The sequence below is a fragment of the Apium graveolens genome, chromosome 11 (assembly GCF_009905375.1).
Source record: "Apium graveolens cultivar Ventura chromosome 11, ASM990537v1, whole genome shotgun sequence".
NCBI lineage: Eukaryota > Viridiplantae > Streptophyta > Magnoliopsida > Apiales > Apiaceae > Apium > Apium graveolens.
The window spans coordinates 111,993,567-112,012,094 of NC_133657.1; the positions used below are offsets into that span (position 1 = coordinate 111,993,567).

General features: G+C 37.1%; 1 non-coding gene across 1 annotated transcript; it reads right to left on the minus strand.

The window, feature by feature from the left end:
• Window positions 1-5,152: 5,152 nt before the first annotated feature.
• On the minus strand, window positions 5,153-5,259 carry LOC141699597 (small nucleolar RNA R71). Its single transcript, XR_012566041.1, has one exon. It is a non-coding gene; the product is annotated as a small nucleolar RNA R71 (small nucleolar RNA).
• Window positions 5,260-18,528: the final 13,269 nt, after the last annotated feature.

The following is an 18,528-nucleotide window of genomic DNA, read 5'->3' on the forward strand; positions in this document are numbered from 1 at the left end:
TGTAATTTAATTTCATTTATTTTTTTAATTAAAAATCAAACCTCAATTTTTATTTTTCTAAAATTAAAAGTTGATATTAAATTTAATAAATAAATGTTTTGAGTTTCATTTATTCATTTAATAAAAATCAATTTTTTAATTTATATATTTTAAAATCAATTGCGATATAAAATTAAATAAATAAATGAATTGATTTCCATTTATTCATTTAATAAAAAATCAGTCATTGATGCAAGAGATAATAATTATGTACTGTAGTTAACCAAAACCCAGCGTCTATCGCATGAGAGTCGGCCGCCCTAACTTCATCTAACCCTAGCCGCCCTACCTTCTTTTTCCCCCTTTCTACCCATCTCTATCTCCATATTCATCTTCATCTTCTCCTTTTATTCACGTTTTCTTTAATAAAATCGAGATTTGTTTTACAAAACTCGAAAAATCCATTACAGTTTTTCACTTTAGTTTTCAGATCTACTAAGGTAAGAGCTTGGATTTTATAATAAAATTCAGTTTTTGGATTCAAAATCTCTGGTCTAACAACATATTACAATTTGGTGTTATTCCGAGATTTTTGAATTTTGGGTTTTTTCGTATTGTTCTGTTTAAGTTATTATTTGTGTGTTTGATTGTCTTGCTTTATGCGATGTGTCTCGCTTTGTGCGATGTGGTGGTTGTGTTGAAAATGAATTGGATGGTGTATTGGGAGATCTGGATATCTCGCATCAACAACACTTTCGGCAGGTCTATAGCTGGTGTCCGACAGGTAGATAGCTGGGGTGTGTTTGGAACGGTGGTGAAAATCACATGTGCTCACCTCTCACAAAAAATATTTGTTCATAATATGAGGCCTCTAAACTCCGTTGTTGCAACTGAGTCCTCTGAACATTGCAATATCAATCGAATTAATGTGAGGGTCAATTGTGAAGCTACTGTTTTCGGGGGAGATGCGTGCTGGATTGTCCGGGAAACCATTACCTTCATTTTTAATTTTCAGAATATTTGTATTCAGTTTGTTAAGCAATCCGGAAATAAAATGGCTAATTATTTAGCTCTATTTGTTTTTCAACCTGGTTGCATGATCAGTTGGGGATTTGTCCCGATTGAATCTTTTTCAAGTCATTAATGAAATCTGCTTTAAATTTGGCAAAAAAAAAATCAGTCATTGATTAAAAATAAATCATGTAAATCCTCGGGTTGTACTCCTATGTATCTTCGGGCCTTCTAATCTCCGGGGTTTTGTACCTTAATATATTTCTAGTCTCCTCGAATACAAAAACCACTTAACAGTGTTTCTAAAAATAATACTCTGTTTCCTTTCACGGATCACTGACGTCTAGTTCACGGGTCTGGTTCACAGACGACTAGTTCCGCTCTCAGGCCTTCGTATTATACCCGTACAAACCACTGTTAAGTCTTCTACCATATATAACCAACTATACTAGGAATCCTTGAGGTCTTCACACTGATTCTGATAACTGCTTTGAATGACTACAACCTTATTCTTCCGATACTTGAACATATTAATGAACTTCATACAGATCACTGTTGACGTCTTCTTCACTGCAGCTAACAAAACCTTTTGTGCATATACCCAATAAACAATATGTACTGATCCTAGTGGGACATATATTATTTCAAAGTCCTTATTCTACGTTGAGTTATCCAAACCAGTATTGTTGAGTTATACATACAACTTCAATCTTGCTCAACAGTTTCGAACAAGTATAAAAATATAATAGTTCTTAATAATTCTGATAAAAACTGTTATAAACTCTCTCAAGAAATACCGATATTCTTGAGAGCTGTTAGGTCGTACAATGCTCAAGTTAAAATCACTTTGTGATGACCTAAACTATATTTATATAATACACAGCTGCTACAAATCAATCTAAGATATGCATTATCAATTACTAACGAAAAATGATACATATCTTTGACTGAATACATAAAGTCCTATCACTCAAAATGTAACATAAATCCATCCCTCAAAATAAGGAACAAAATCAATCTTCATAACAGACTACCTTCAGATGCTGATGACATGCAAATACTGATGATGCATCAAATCCTGACGACACATCAAAGACTGATGACATCTAAAATATAGTCAGATCCTGAGTTTCTTCTGATCATTGAGAATCAGCACGTAACAATGCTCAAGATATATAATAAATGATATGGCCCTGCTATCATAATTTGAGGAGATGGCTGGCCCATTAGTGATTTTTGGAGACAATAGCAAAGGTTTCACACTGGGATAAGGTAAGATAATTTCTGGAAATGTTGTCATTGAAAATGTAGCACTGGTAGCTGATCTTGAGGTGAATCTCCTAAGTGTCAACCAATTTACAGACAGAGGATTCAATGTTTTATTTGACAAAGGAGAATGCCTAATTATCAACAAAAAGGTTGGTAAAACTGCTTTGAAAGGAGCAAGGAAAGGAAGCTTATTTGTTGCAGACTTGGACTCGGAAAATGAGGATGGCATTTGTTGCTTCTACAACAAGGCATCTGAAGAACAAAGCAAGTTGTGGCATAAAAAGCTCCCTCACTTGAATTATAAGGCAATCAATACTCTAGTTAAAAAGGAGTTAGTGAGAGACATGCCAAATCTGGAGTTTGCTCAAAATGAGGTCTATGAGGCTTGTCAAAAAGGAAAAATGAAGAAATCAAGTCACAAGAATAAAACTATGAATTCCATAAGTGCATCTTTGCAACTTATTCACATGGACTTATTTGGATCAGTTAATGTCTTATCAATTTCAAGAAAGAAATATGCACTTATGATGGTAGATGACTACTCAAGATATACATGTGTAGAATTTATGCACTCTAAAGATGAAACTCCACACATCATAATTGAATGCATCAAGAATATTGAGAAACAGGTTGAAGATCAGAATTGTGTGAAAAGATTGATGAGTGACAATGGCACATAATTTAGAAATGCAACTTTAACTGAATTCTGCAAAGACAAGGGTGTTAGGTCATACAACACTATAGAAGGGGGTTGAATATAGTATTTATACACTCAAATCGATTTATCAACACACTTATGTAACAGTAATCAAGTATATTCAATATAATAAACTCTATTATAATAGAACAGTTTTTCTCTCTCAGAGATGAACAATATCTCTAAGAGCTTGATAAGTGGATTTTATATCCACTTGGAATGCTTCATTACAAGCTTAAATTGGTTTTTTGGACTCAAGTTGTTGGTATTTTGATGTGTTTTTGTGTTATTGCATTTCAGGTATCAGTTAAATGAAGAAAGGAGTTTTTAAAGGAAATATAATGAAAAGTGATCAGACTTGGAATCCAAAGCCATTGTCAAGTTGTAGAGAATCTCGTTAGCTTCGCGTGGGCAGTTGAATCGCCTAATTCTGACGAGTAGAACTCAAGTTATGGCCAAAACAAGATTCATCAGAATTTTTCCAGACAGGCCTCAGGCGCCCGCCTGGTGTGCAGCGCGGCCACCCGCTGGTGGAGGCGCCTGCGCGGCCGCCCGCTAATGAACGGCTGAGTTTGCTGATTTCGCTAAAAAAACCTTTTTTGAGTGGAATTTGACGATTTTAAGGGTTCAGGTCCAATATGGGCTTATATATACTTAAAAAAGGGTTTTCATCATCCGGGAAGATTGGGATACCAATGAGAAGACTTAGAAGCATAGAACAACTCCGAAAAAGAAGATCTTGTTTTCAACTTGTGATTTTTTAATTAGTTGTAACTTTGGATGCTCGTTTTCATTCTTGTTGAACCTAGATCTCGTTTATTCGTACTTTAATTATTATTCAGTTTATTAAGACCTTGTTTATACCATACTTTCATTGGAACCCATGGTGACGATGAGTTCGATTATGAACTAATCGTTATCATGGGATTCTAGCGGATTTACTTATGGATTTCAATAATTAATTTGTTTTGATATCTTGGTGTGTGGTGATTGATTGATATCCTAGTATTGGTTGTGCTTATTCATCTTATGTGCGTAGCTAACATATAAGATAGCGTGTTAATCTCTATTAAAGCCACCGTGAATATAGAGGTTTAGAACTTGCCATGCTAGCATAGGTTCATGTATTGTATGCATGATTAGTGGGTAACACTAACCGTTTTACTTGCCCTATGTAATCATTATGGATAACTTGTGCTTAAACCGTTATGTTGTCAAATTCTATAGACATATAGGATCTCAATATAATTGGTGCCTATTCAGCTTCTATCTCTTTTGAGGATGTCTCGTAGAATGGCACTTGTGCAATGAAAGTTGGCATTTATCAGTTTCGTGTTATCTGATTAGTGTCATCACCATTACATGCTAAGGTTAAGAACAATAAGACTATTGAATGAAGTATTTAATGAAGTTAGAATCCCATGTTTGTCATATATAGTAATTCAACCTCAATTCTCTTAGTTAATGTTATTTAGTATAATCTCTTAGTTTAATCAAAACCCAATTTGTTATTTATCTTAGCATTGAGCGATAACCATACATTGTTGCATAGGTGCATAAATTGAACTTAACCTAAACCAGTCTCTGTGGGAACGAATCTGATTTATATCTTATACTACTTGCGAACGCGTATACTTGCGTGAATTTTAGCGCGTATTTTCGCCCTAACAAGATTTTGGTGCCGCTGCCGGGGACTCGGTGTTAATTTTTAGTTTATGTGCTTGTCATCAGAGGTCATTAAAGTTCACTGACTCGGATTCTTTTACTTTCACGGTTTGTTTGTTTGTGTTTCAGGTACTCATTACAATGGGAGATCCAGCAGCACAAACGAAAGTATTGATGGATTTTTCTCAACCCAAGATTAATGACATTCAATCTAGCATTGTCAGGCCAGTTATCACAGCTAATACCTTTGAGATCAAGCCTGGCATAATTCAATGGGTGCAGAATTCAATCCAGTTTGGGGGTTCTCCAACAGAAGATCCCAATATGCACATTAGGGATTTCATTGAGATCTGCGACACCTTCAAGTTCAACGGTGTTTCTGAAGATGTTGTGAAGCTGAGACTGTTCCCATTCTCTCTGAGGGAGAAGGCTAAGAGCTGGTTATACTCTCTACCAGCTGGTTCGATTACTACTTAGGAAGATCTTGCTCAGAAGTTTCTTACTAAATTCTTCCCTATGGCGAAGACAGCTGCAATCGGGAATGCTCTTACTCAATTTGCGCAACAATCAGGAGAATCTTTATATGAAGCTTGGGAGCACTACAAGGAGATGCTTAGGAAGTGTCCTCATCATGGAATGCCTGATTGGATGATCATTAATTATTTTTACAATGGGCTGGGAGCACAGTCCAGACCCATGCTCGATGCAGCAACAGGCGGGGCATTATGGGCAAAGAGCTATGAGGAAGCTTATGATCTAATTGAACTGATGGCTGCTAATGAATATCAGTATCCAACCCAGAGATTTCCACAGGGCAAGGTAGCAGGAGTTCTTGAAGTGGATACAGTTATGGCTATCACTGCTCAACTAAAGTCGTTGTCTATGAAGATCGATTCTCTGGCTAACTTGGATGTTAATCAGATAACCAGTGTTTGTGAGTTATGTGCAGGTCCGCATGTGACGGAGCAATGCGTTATATCTAGTGACTCAACTCAGTTTGTGAGCAACTTTCAGAGATCACAGTAACCAGTTCCAAACACTTATCATCCTGACAACTGTAATCATCCTAACTTCAGCTGGAGCAATAATCAGAATGCGATGCAACAGCCGTTCCAGCAGTTTGGAAATAAGCTATTCAACCCTCCTGGTTTTCAGCAACAAATTACACCAAAACAACAAACTCATGGTGCATGTCTATCTTCGAATGAAAAATCTAAATTGGAGGAGTTGCGGCTTATGTGCAAAAATCAGGCTCTTATATGCCAAATCCAGGTTGTTTCTATCAAGACTCTGGAGAACCAAATAGGGAAAATTGCTAATTCCTTATTGAATCGACCACCAGGAACGCTTCCTAGTGATACGGAAATAAATACAGGAAAGAGGGAAGTTAAAGAGTAGATGAACGCCATCACCTTGAGGTCTGGAAAGGTCGCAAGCCCCCAAATTCAGCAAGACGAAGAGCCTAAAAAATCTCAAGATTCAGAAAATGCAGTTGTGGCTGAAGAAGAAGTGTAGACGGAAGCAGAGGTGGAACCAAGGAAGACTACTGTGGAATACACTCCTCCTGAGGGTAATACAAGGGAAAAACAGATCTATCTTCCACCTCCTTTTCCTAAGAGGCTGCAGAAGAAAAAGCTGGATAAGCAGTTTGAGAAGTTTTTGGAGGTGTTCAAGAAACTTCATATCAACATACCTTTCACTGAAGCTCTTGAATAGATGCCTAGTTATGCGAGGTTTATGAAAGGTATTCTCTCTCGGAAAGTGAAGCTCGATGACTTAGAGACCGTTGCTCTAACGGAGGAATGCAGTGCTGTGCTGCAACAAAAGTTACCTCTGAAGCTTAAAGATCCTGGAAGCTTCACTATTCCTTGCATTATCGGAAACTTGTCATTCGACAAGTGTTTATGTGATTTAGGAGCTAGCATCAATCTGATGCCCTTATCTATCTTCAAGAAGCTTGGTCTGTCTGATCCGAAACCAACATACATGTCATTGTAACTAGCTGACTGTTCCATCGCTTATCCACGAGATATAGTGGAGGATGTCTTGGTCAAGGTGGATAAACTCATCTTTCCTGATGACTTTATAATTCTTGATTTCAAGGAAGATAAGAAGATTCCCATTATCTTGGGAAGAGCATTCTTGGCTACAGGTCGAACTATGATCGATGTGCAAAACGGAGAGCTTTCGATGAAGGTTTACGATCAAAAGGTCACTTTTAACGTGTTCAAGGAAATAAAGGTACCCACAGCTAAAGAGGAGTGCTTTAAAGTAGAGTGGGTCGACTCTATAGTAAATTCGGAACTTGAGCAATTGCCAAAGTTAGAGACCTCAGAGAGATACTTAATGGGGAAATTAGTTATTGATGACAAGGAAGGAGCAGAGCAACTGCAGGTTTTGAATGCACTTCCGTGGAAGAGGAAGTTGGATATGCCATTCGATTCTCTTGGGTTAGCAGAGCTGAAAATTTCTCAGGAGCGTCTCGAGCCATCTATTGAAGATGTTTCCACACTTGAGCTTCACCCACTACCAGATCACTTGAGTTATGCATTCTTAGGTGCACCACATGATAAGGGCTTGGGATTTATATTTGATGATGTAGAGGGTAGCCGAACGAACTCTCCAATGCCTACAAAGGGTTCTTCTCATGTGCAGCAGGTAATTGATAGGACTGTTGTTGGTGATGAGCAGTACAGGTGAGTAATTAGGCGTATGGAGGCCATGAACGACATTTACCATCATTTTGCTGCAGATTTGACACAGGCTTTGGGTAATGTTGTCCGAGACACTGGTGGCGAGGTTGATTGGCCACCTGATCCTCCACCCAAAGAGGATGACTCTCCTGCTAATTAGGTATGCTTGAAATCCTTATTATTACCTTCAGTGAGGATATTAAAAATTTTAAGTTTGGGGGAGATAATGTAAGGATTAGTAGTGTGCGTGTCCATATAGATTCATATAGATTCATATTACATGTTTAGTTGTAGTTCATTCATATTTTTGCATGATTGTTCACATAGGACATATTTGTTATTTTTATGTGATTTCATATAGTTGCATTTGCATGCATATTTAGCATGACTCCTTAAGATGAACTATGATATTTGATAAGTTGATGTTGATTTGAGTGTGGTGATGACGAATAGAGGGATGTTTAAGTCTTAATAAATTGATTTGCATGCCAGAAATAAATATTTTCATAAAATCTTATAGGGTTGCTTTTGATCTAGATCATGATCATACTTATTTGTTGTTGAGATTTAATCACTTGATTATATTTAGAATTTGTTATATTCTCGTAATGACGTAAAAACACTGATTTTTTTTATCTGGAGAAAAACTTGGATTTCATTGCTAGTTGTTGTAAGGCTAGGCGTCAAATGGCCAGTAGCTGGCTCATATTTTTATGAGTATTCTAGGGTTGAATGAGATGGAGCGAAACACACTCATTCAGAAAAGAAAAAAAAGGAAAAAAAAAGAAAAAAGAGAAAAAAAAGAAAAAAGTATGTGTTTATGCATAATTGATCAAGAGTGAGCTCTTTAATACTCGAGTTATTAAGTTCTAGGGGATTTTGTGCGTAGTGACCTAAGGCTTTTATAGTCTAGGATCCGCTAACCTAACGCTCGCTACATGGGTATTATTGCATAAGTCTTTTGGGACCTCATTCATTGCACGGTCAAATAAGTATCTTTGTTATGTGTTCAAAAATAGTGTGAATCCTTGTATAACTCTAGTAGAAAGAAGGTATTGTGAGTCATAATGCGTTTATTATCTATTATGTTTATAAACTTTTGATTGTTTCGATGATAGATAAGTTATGGTTATTGATCTAGTATCGAGAGATATCTGTTAAGCATTCCACACTCACGTTTCTGGTTTGTGAGTTGGTTTGAGGGATTTATTCGAACTCTGTTTTAAGTCATTGCATTCTTAGAGGCATTGACTTATTCATTTGGTTATGGTTATTCTGAGGGGATCGATTGCATTATCATTTAGTTGCATTCACGTATTTGCATTCATGCATTAGGTTTGTTTTGTAGTTTTGAGTCTGTTTATGCTTGAGGACAAACATCGATTCAAGTTTGGGGGTGTGATAAGTGGATTTTATATCCACTTGGAATGCTTCATTACAAGCTTAAATTGTTGTTTTGGACTCAAGTTGTTGGTATTTTGATGTGTTTTTGTGTTATTACATTTCAGGTATCAGTTAAATGAAGAAAGGAGCTTTTAGAGGAAATATGATGAAAAGTGATCAGATTTGGAATCCAAGGCCATTTTCAAGTTGTAGAGAATCTCGTTAGCTTCGCATGGGCAGTTGAATCGCCTAATTCTGACGAGTAGAACTCAAATTATGGCCAAAACAAGATTTATCAGAATTTTTCCAGACAGGCCTCAGGCGCCCGCCTGGTGTGCCGCGCGGCCGCCCGCTGGTGGAGGCGCCCGCCTGGTGTGCCGCGCCCGTGCGGCCGCCCGCTGATGCACGGCCGAGTTCGCTGATTTTGCTGAAAAAGCCTTTTTTGAGTGAAATTTGACGATTTTAAGGGTTCAGGTCCAATATGGGCTTATATATACTTAAAAAAAGGGTTTTCATTATCCGGGAAGATTGGGATACCAAGGAGAAGACCTAGAAGCACATAACAACTCCGAAAAAGAAGATCTTATTTTCAACTTATGATTCTTTGAATTAGTTATAACTTTGGATGCTCGTTTTTGTTCTTGTTGAACCTAGATCTTGTTTATTCGTACTTTAATTGTTATTCAGTTTATTAAGACCTTGTTTATACCATGCTTTCACTGGAACCCGTGGTGACGATGAGTTCGATTATGAACTAATCGTTATCATGGGATTCTAGCGGATTCACTTATGAATTTCAATAATTAATTTATTTTGATATCTTGGTGTGTGGTGATTGATTGATATCCTAGTATTGGTTGTGCTTATTCGTCTTATGTGCGTAGCTAACATATAAGATAGCGTGTTAATCTCTATTGAAGCGACAGTGAATATAGAGGTTTAGAACTTGCCATGCTAGCATAGGTTCATGTATTGTATGCATGATTAGTGGGTAACTCTAACCGTTTTACTTGCCCTATGTAATCATTATGGATAACTTGTTGTTAGGAATGTATGTGCATTAGTTTGATGATATGTTTAACAAAATACTTAAGTAGAAATTTAGTGTCTGTAGCCTCAACGGATAAGACCACTTTGGCTATCCGTTGATGGTGTAGCTTTACTTAGAAATAAGTCTAGTGTTGTAGCATATTTCAGTCTCTGTATTTAAAATGTAATTCTTGGAAGTTGAGAGAAACTATGAGTCATGTTGACTACTAGATGATATGCAGATAGGAAGGCCAATTGTAAATACTTCATGCCTTGTAATTTTGTATAAGTGAAGTGGTATCAACGGATGACTTAAAGACCTTCAACGGATGAGAAGCTAAGCTTCAACGGATGTCTCTAAAGCTTCAACGGATAAAGTCATCAACGGATAACATCCTTCAACGGATGAGTGCATCAACGGATGAAAGCTTCAACGGATAACATCCTTCAACGGATGAGTGCATCAACGGATGAAAGCTTCAACGGATGTTCTGATGATTAGCCGTTGATAAGAGGTAGTTGTACCTACAGACAGAGGCACATGGGTTGATAGAGACAACTGAGATGTGGTAGCCGAATTTCAGGAACAACAGAAAAAGCAGCCGTTCTTCTCTAGTACAAAGATGCAATAGTCAACAAAGTACTGGAGTGAACAGGAAAAGAAGCAAGTGAAGATCTTATTTTATTACTGTATTTTATATTGTTCTTCACTTGTACACTTGGTAATATATAAACCAAGTAGAAGCTAGTAATTAGAAGTGAGATTTTCCAGAGCTGTTTAGAAAAATATTGAGAGAAAATTCATCTAGTTTGTACTAGGATGCAGCTGTGATCAACATTGTTTAATCACAGATTTTCTAAAATACCATCTCTGGTGGAACAACAAATCCACCAGAAAAGTTTTTAAGGTCTGTTGTGTTCTTTACATTTGTGCTTGAATATATATCTGTCTGTATTAGCTTAAAGCAATTCACACACTTGTTCTTCTTGAACACACAACTTTCATAAACTGCTCGAAACTTGAAAAAGTTTTGAGATTTACATTCAACCCCCCCTTCTGTAAATCTCATTGTTAGTCCACTAGGAATAACAATTGGTATCAGAGCAGGCTCTTGACATACAAAGAGTTTAAAGATCTTGGAATCTAACAAAGATGAGTAAGAAGGATATTGGAGTAAAGATCCCAGTTCTTGACAAAGACAGTTATCACCATTGGAAGGTGAAAATGCACCTTCATCTACTCTCCCAAGATGAAGGTTATGTAAACTGCATTGAGAATGGTCCTCACATTCCCCACAAAGTAGCAACAGTTGCTACAGCCACAGTTGCTGTTGGTCAATCCATTCCAAAACCTAGAGCAGAATGGACAATGGAAGACACAGAAGAAGTCCACAAGGATAAGAAGGCTATGAACATTTTGTTTAATGGTCTTAACATGGATATGTTTGATAATGTGATAAATTGCACAACTGCCAAAGAGGTTTGGGACACAGTTCAACTACTGTGTGAAGGTACAGAACAAGTGAAAGAAAACAAAATGCAGCTTCTCATTCAACAGTATGAATACTTTCATTTTGAAGAAAATGAATCTTTAAATGAAACATTCAATAGGTTCCAAAAGCTGTTGAATGGACTGAAGCTGTATGGAAGAGTGTACCAGGTGAAGGATTCAAATCTTAAATTTTTAAGATCCTTGCCAAAGGAATGGAAACCCATGACTGTCTCCTTAAGAAACTCTCAAGATTATAAGGACTTCACTCTTGAAAGATTGTATGGAATCTTGAAGACTTATGAACTAGAGCTGGAACAGGATGAGGTATTGGAGAAGGGGAGAAAGAAAGGAAGTTCAGTTGCATTGGTAGCTGAAGATGAGAGGAAATGCAGACAAGAAACTGCGAGATCTACATCAAACTCCAAAGATGGTATAAGAAATCAGGAATCAAGCAAGGGGAAAGAGCAAGTTGCTGAAAATGAAGACAACTCCAGCCAAGATGACTCAGATGGTATTGATGAGCATCTTGCATTTCTGTCCAGAAGATTTGCAAAGATGAAATTCAAGAAAAACACTAGAGCCACTAAACCTCACAAAAACACTGTGGACAAATCCAAGTTCAAGTGTTTCAATTGTGGTATAAGTGGACACTTTGCAGGTGAGTGCAGAAAGCCAACTTCTGAAAAGAAGAAATTTGAACAAGTAGATTACAAAAAGAAATATTTTGATCTACTCAAGCAAAAGGAGAGGGCTTTCATTACTCAAGAAAGGGACTGGGCAGCTAATGGAGATGAAGAGGATGAAGATGTGGAGTATGTCAACCTTGCTCTCATGGCTGATTCTGAAGAAAATGAAGTTAGTTCATCAAGCAATCAGGTAATCACTACTGACTTAACACAGCTTACTAAAGAAGAGTGCAATGATGCTTTTAATGACATGTCTACCGAATTGTATCATTTGCGTGTGTCTCTTAAATCTCTTGCTAAAGAAAATAGTAGGATTAGAGAGAACAATCTGTTTTTAAGTAATAGAAATGCTTTGTTAGAAGATAAGATGATTGACCTAGAGAAAACAAAGTTGCATTGTATATCTGTTGAAAATGAACTAGCTGAATCTGTTAAGAAAGTAGAAATACTTTCCAATCAATTAGAGAAAGAGCAAGAGGTGATTAAAGCCTGGAAGACATCTAGGGATGTAAGTGCTCAAATTGCTAAGGTCCAAGGAATTGAATCATTCTGTGAAACTGCCTGAGATAAAAATAAAAAGAAACTGGAATTAATTGATGGGCTGTCAACGGATGTGGAATCAACGGATGATGAAAGTTATCCGTTGAAGGAAGAAAAGGAGCATCCGTTGAAGGTTCCTCAATCAAAACAGGCAGATGTTTCTAAAAGAGAGAATCTAAAGAAACTCAACAAAAAGTTTGGTTCAACTTCAAAGAACTTTGTCAAAGAAGAAGCAAGCACATCCAAAGATGTCAGTAAGGTGAATGTAGGGCACATGACCTTAGAACAGTTAAATAATAGGCTCAAGATGGTTGAGGATAAAAAGGAATCTAAAAGAAAATCCAACAGAAATGGGAAGGTAGGAGTTAATAAACACAACAATTACACACCTGATAGGTATGCTCCTAGAAAAAGCTGTGTGCATTGTAGTAGTGTTAATCATCTATCTGCTAGTTGTAAATCCATTAAGAAGACTCCCATAAATGTACCCTCTTCTATGCCTAATATGTCTGCATCACCTCTGCATGCTATGCCTGTTATGTCTCAACAAAATCCTTATGCACATTTTGTAAACATGCCATATTTTAACAATCCTTATCTTGCTGCATTTAGTATGCCTCAAATGCCATACAATATGCCCATATGGAATAACATGTTTGCACAATCAATGCCTAATAATTTTACAAATGTGCTAAATGATTCTGTGACTAACCCTACACCTCAACCAACTACATCTAAGACCAAGGTTGACTCAAACTTACCTAAGTCTAAAGATGCAGGAGGAATGAAGTCTAGGAGAAAGGCTAACAAGAATGGACCCAAGGAAACTTGGGTACCAAAATCAAATTGATTGATTTTATGGTGTGTAGGGAAATGGAAGAAATCTATGGTACTTGGACAGTGGTTGTTCAAGACACATGACAGGAGATTTCTCCCTGCTCACAGAGTTCAAGGAGAGAGCTGGCCCTAGCATAACCTTTGGAGATGACAGCAAAGGGTTTACTATGGGATATGGCTTGATTTCAACAAGGAATGTCATCATTAATGAAGTTGCATTAGTTGATGGTCTCAAGCATAATTTACTGAGCATCAGTCAACTATGTGATAGAGGGAATACAGTTTCCTTCAATTCTGAAGCCTGTGTTGTCACTAGTAAGAAAGACAACAAAGTGGTTCTAACTGGAGTTAGAAAAGGAAATGTGTACATAGCTGACTTCAACTCTACAGATGCAGAATCCATTACTTGTCTCTTCAGCAAAGCAAGCACAGTTGAAAGTTGGCTATGGCACAAGAAGCTATCTCACTTGAATTTCAAGACAATGAATGATCTAGTCAAAAAGGACTTAGTTAGAGGAATCCCTCTAGTTGAATTCTCAAGGGATGGTTTGTGTGATGCTTGTCAGAAAGGCAAACAAAGGAAAGCATCATTCAAAAAGAAGCTTGAAACAACAATTGATGAACCATTACAGCTGCTACATATGGATTTGTTTGGACCAGTCAATGTATTGTCTATTGCAAGAAAAAGATATTGCTTAGTGATTGTAGATGATTTCTCAAAGTTCTCATGGGTCTATTTTCTTGGATCAAAGGATGAAGCAAGTGAAATCATTATCAATCACATCAGGCAAGTCAACAATCATCCTGACTTGAAGGTTAGAAATATCAGGAGTGACAATGGAACTGAATTCAAGAATTTGACATTCAGGCTGTTCTGTGAAGAAAATGGAATCATGCATGAGTTCTCAGCTCCAAGAACACCTCAGCAAAATGGGGTTGTTGAAAGAAAGAACAGATCTTTAATTGAAGCTGCCAGAACAATGCTTGAAGAATCAAAGTTACCAACATATTTCTGGGCTGAAGCTGTTAATTGTGCCTGCTTCACTCAGAATATTTCTTTGATCAATCAAGCTAAAGGCATGACTCCTTATCAGTTGTTCAAGAGAAGAAAACCAACTCTAAACTTTCTTCATGTCTTTGGATGTAAATGCTTTATACTGAGGAATCAATCTGACCATAAAGGGAAGTTTGATGCAAAGGCTGATGAAGGGATATTTGTTGGTTACTCAGCTGGAAAATCTTATAGGGTCTACAATCTAAGAACCAACATTGTTATGGAATCTGTGCATGTTGTGTTTGATGATAAAAAGATTGATGGACTAACAGATGAGGGACATAATGAGAGACTCAAATTTGACAACATTGAGATATATTGTGATGATAGTGAAGAGGAGACTGATGGAGATGACACTTCAAAAGGGATTCAAAACATGCCCTTGGATAATGCACAAAATACTGCATCCGTTGATAGAGGCAATGCAGTATCCGTTGAAAGACATAGTGCATCATCCGTTGAAGTACAAAATGAAGCATCCGTTGATCATAGTTCATCAACGGATAATCGATTTACATCATCAGTTGATAGAACTCCAAGTTCCCTGCAAAGGACCAACAACTCAGGGGGAGTTTCAACTAGTCAACACTCTGTCTCACATCATGACAATACTGAGGCCACCTCATCTAGAGCACATCTTCCACCATAAAGGAAATGGACCAAGAATCATCCCTTTGAACTGATCATTGGTGATGCATCATCTAAAGTGCAAACAAGAAAAGCCACTCAAGATGAATGTCTGTATAGTAGTTTTCTGTCTCAGGAGGAACCTAAGAAAGTGGAAGAAGCTCTATTGGATCCAGATTGGATATTAGCTATGCAGGAAGAGCTGAACCAATTTGAGAGAAACCAAGTATGGAAGCTGGTACCCAAACCAAAGAACAAGAGTCCTATTGACACAAAGTGGGTATTCAGAAACAAGATGGATGAAAATGGCATTATCATAAGGAATAAAGCCAGACTGGTTGCTAAAGGCTATTCTCAGCAAGAGGGAATAGATTTTGATGAAACATATGCTCCTGTTGCAAGACTTGAAGCCATCAGAATATTTCTAGCCCATGCAGCCCATGCCAATTTCAAAGTCTATCAAATGGATGTCAAGAGTGCATTTCTAAATGGGAAATTAGAGGAAGAAGTCTATGTAAGTCAACCTCCAGGATTTGAAGATCCAAATTTTCCAGACTATTTGTATTATCTGTTGAAAGCACTCTATGGACTGAAGCAAGCACCTAGAGCCTGGTATGAAACCTTATTTGGAGAATCACTTCACTAGAGGTACTGTTGATAAAACTCTCTTCTTTAGGGATGTTAATGGCTCTAGTATACTTGTTCAAATTTATGTAGATGACATAATATTTGGCTCTATAGATGATAAACTTTGCAAAAAGTTTGCTAAGCTAATGCAAAGTAATTATGAAATGAGCCTAATGGGAGAACTAACCTATTTTCTTGGTTTACAAGTTAAACAAGTTAGTGATGGAATTTTCATTAGTCAAACTAAATATATTATGATCTTTTAAAGAAGTTTGACTTAATGGAATGTTCATCTGCAAAAACTCCCATGGCCACTGCCACCAAACTTGAATTAAATAAGACTGAAAGGTTTGTGGATATTACAAGTTATAGAGGCATGGTTGGTTCACTTTTATATTTAACTGCTAGCAGACCAGATATAATGTTTGCTACATGTCTATGTGCTAGATTCCAAGCTGATCCTAGGGAGTCTCACTTAATTGCTATCAAAAGGATTTTCAGATATCTCAAGGGTACACCAAATTTAGGTATTTGGTATCCTAGAGAATCTGGCTTTGATCTAATTGGTTATTCAGATGCATACTATGCAGGTTGCAAAATAGATAGGAAAAGTACAACAGGCTCCTGCCAATTCCTGGGAAACAAGCTTGTATCATGGTTTAGCAAAAAGCAAAATTCAGTCTCTACTTCTACAGCTGAGGCTGAATACATTGCTGCTGGAAGTTGCTGTTCTCAAGTGTTATGGATGAGGAACCAACTCCTTGACTATGGACTTCATGTTGATAGAATTCCTATCTTTTGTGACAACACAAGTGCCATAGCCATAACAGAGAATCCTGTGCAGCACTCAAGGACCAAGCACATTGATATCAAGTACCACTTCATTAGGGAGCATGTCATGAATGGTACAGTGGAACTACATTTTGTTCCAAGTGAACAACAAATTGCTGACATATTTACCAAGCCACTTGATGAATCAACATTCACAAGATTGGTAAGTGAGCTAGGTATGCTTAATTACTCTTAAAATTCATGTCTTTATTGCAATTTGAATTGAAGCCTGAAATATATTAGTTGCTAAGAACAAATTTGACTTTTAACATAGTTTATTCCATCAACGGATGTTCCCTATCCGTTGAAAGTCAAAATTGCTCTATCAACGGATAATCATTATCCGTTGAAAGACAAATACATTTCTGGAATTTTTATCCGTCAACGGATAAAACTGAAGTACCTTTCAACGGATGACAATTTGCCTTATCCGTTGAAATGTCACATCAATCGATTCAGGTGTTTAACAGCCGTTGATTCTATTCTCTTAACCGTTGATACTCATACATACATCTGTATGTATTGGTTTTAAAGGTAGTTTTTAGAATACTTACAGTTTATTCTTAAAACGGCTGAAATTCACTAACGCATATTTATTGATAAATCTTTATTTTATATTTTTGCTTATTAAATTGAGAAAGCATATAAGTCCTTCTGATTGTTCATTTTTACTTTACGCTTTCTTAAAATTTCAAGCATTTACCATTTTCTCTCTGCAAAAACTTCAAGTTATTCTCTGCAATTTCTACTCATAACAATGGCACCAGTCGTGAAGATTATGTCTCAATCTGGGTTCATCTATGAAAAGAACAATTTCATAGCTTTGGTAGAAAAGAATGAAGCCCACTCAGACTATCACAAAATGATGGACTTCATCAAAAACTGTAAACTTAGCTATGCAATGCTGGAAGCCCCAACAATTTTCTGTGAAGTAGTTGAGGAGATTTGGACAACTGCTGAGTTCAACTCCATGGATATGACTCTCTCCTTCACTCTCAAAGGTAAAACTCACTGTATTAACTGTGATGATTTACAAGCATGTTTTAAATTGCCTGAGAACAATGCCATGACACCACACACTGATAGTGATGTATCCAGCATGTTAGATTCCATAGGTTATTCTCTTAACTCTGCTAATTTAGGGAGTATTAGAAGAAAAGGCCTTAGGAAAGAATGGAGTTTCCTTGGGGATGCCTTTATAAAGGTTTTCTCTGGGAAAATTAGTAATTTTGATGCCATAACTTCATCTCTGGTTAATATGCTCTATATGCTTGTTTCTGATAGGTATTTTAACTTTAGCAACTATGTGATGCTAGAATTAGGTACTAGATTAGGTAACAAAGCTAATAGACCTAATAACATCTATTATGCTAGATTCTTTATGTTATTGGCTAACCATGTTGCTGAAGGTTTAGTCATAATCAATGAGAATAATAAACTCAAGTGCTGGGCACAAGAGAAAAGAGTTCTTGCAGACTTGATGAGAATGGATCTTAACAGCAGTGTGTCATTGGTATATTTACCAATCATGAATGCACCTCAGGTAGGTGAGGTAATTGCTTCTACAACTCCTACTTCTTCCAACCCCTCTATTTCTTTATCTTCTAGTGTGGCCATGAAATCTGTGATGCCCCAACAGATTTCTACCAAGGTCACCAAAACTAAACTTTCAAAATCCAAGACAAAGAAATCCACCTCTGTTGTTTCTCAAAAGACAACAGTTGTAACACCAACTATTAACCCTGAGGTGAGTGAACACATCAAAGAAACCCCCAGGATAAGGAAGGAAAGTTGAGTGCTTCCCAAGCTAGCCAAGCCACAGTTTCTCAAAAAGCTGTGGTGGTTGAAAAGGTATCTAGCACATCCCTAGTAGCATCCTCCCAAAAGGATGTTACTATTGAAAATAGTTAAACCAGGAACACAGAACAAACGAGGGAGGGACACTAAAGCCAAACACTCACCAACAAAAGCCTTTATTAGAGAAAGAAGGCAGAACCCAATCTTCTACACAGGGTGCACACACTGCACAGATACATCCATCTGTATCTATGCCTTCTCAAACTAGTTTGATGTGACAATAAATGTGGAGTCACAGCCCCTTCTCTCAC